A 785-nucleotide genomic window follows, 5' to 3' on the forward strand; every position below is an offset into this window, starting at 1 on the left:
CACCTTTCTCGTGTCCTGGTCCTTTATCAAGAAAAAATTGGGATGGAATTCAATAATTGTGTTGTTATCCAAGGTAAATTTATGAATAGAAATAAGATTCTTATGTGTAAGAGGAACATGAAGGACTTGACGAAGATGTAACCGACGAGTGGAGGAGGGTATGACAGATGAGCCAATGCAATTAAAATTCATACCTGCGCCGTTGGCTGCCCGGATTTGATCAGTTCCAGTGTAGCCTTCATGAGTGGTGAGTTTCTCGAGCTCACCTATGATATGATTAGTGGCACCAAAGTCCAGTAATCATTGTGGATCATTACCTTGAGAGTATGTTGCAGACGCCGCGAGGCGTGAATCAGGAACATAGTCCTCATCAAATCGGTACCAGCATATGTTTGCTATGTCTCCGGTTTTGAAGCAAACTTGGCACTGTGGACTGTCATCGGAGGAACGGGAGGCACCATTATGCGACGATTGTTGCTATGTGAGAATCCACTGCGCGAGTTACCAGATGACTGCCCAAGTGAGGGTGCACGACCACGACCACACCCCTTGTTGCCATTTCGGTTCCAAGGAGTACCCCGACCCCGAGAGGCCGAATTTACAGATGACTGATAGGTGCCTCCAGATTGCCAGTTCGTGCGAAGTTCATAGCTCAACATTTGTGAGAGTAATTCAGAAGGCGTAATAGGTTCAACGCGACCAAGAATGGAAGAAACCAAAGGATTATAACATTCTTCATCAAGGCCAGTGAGGAGATAGGATACAAAATCTTCATCATTGAGAGG

At 45.6% G+C, this 785-nt stretch overlaps 1 non-coding gene across 1 annotated transcript; it reads right to left on the reverse strand.

Moving 5' to 3' along the window:
* Positions 1–643: 643 nt before the first annotated feature.
* LOC111591034 (small nucleolar RNA Z247) lies at positions 644–785 on the reverse strand. The gene has a single exon (XR_004856798.1). It is a non-coding gene; the product is annotated as a small nucleolar RNA Z247 (small nucleolar RNA).

This window comes from Zea mays, chromosome 2 (assembly GCF_902167145.1).
Source record: "Zea mays cultivar B73 chromosome 2, Zm-B73-REFERENCE-NAM-5.0, whole genome shotgun sequence".
NCBI lineage: Eukaryota > Viridiplantae > Streptophyta > Magnoliopsida > Poales > Poaceae > Zea > Zea mays.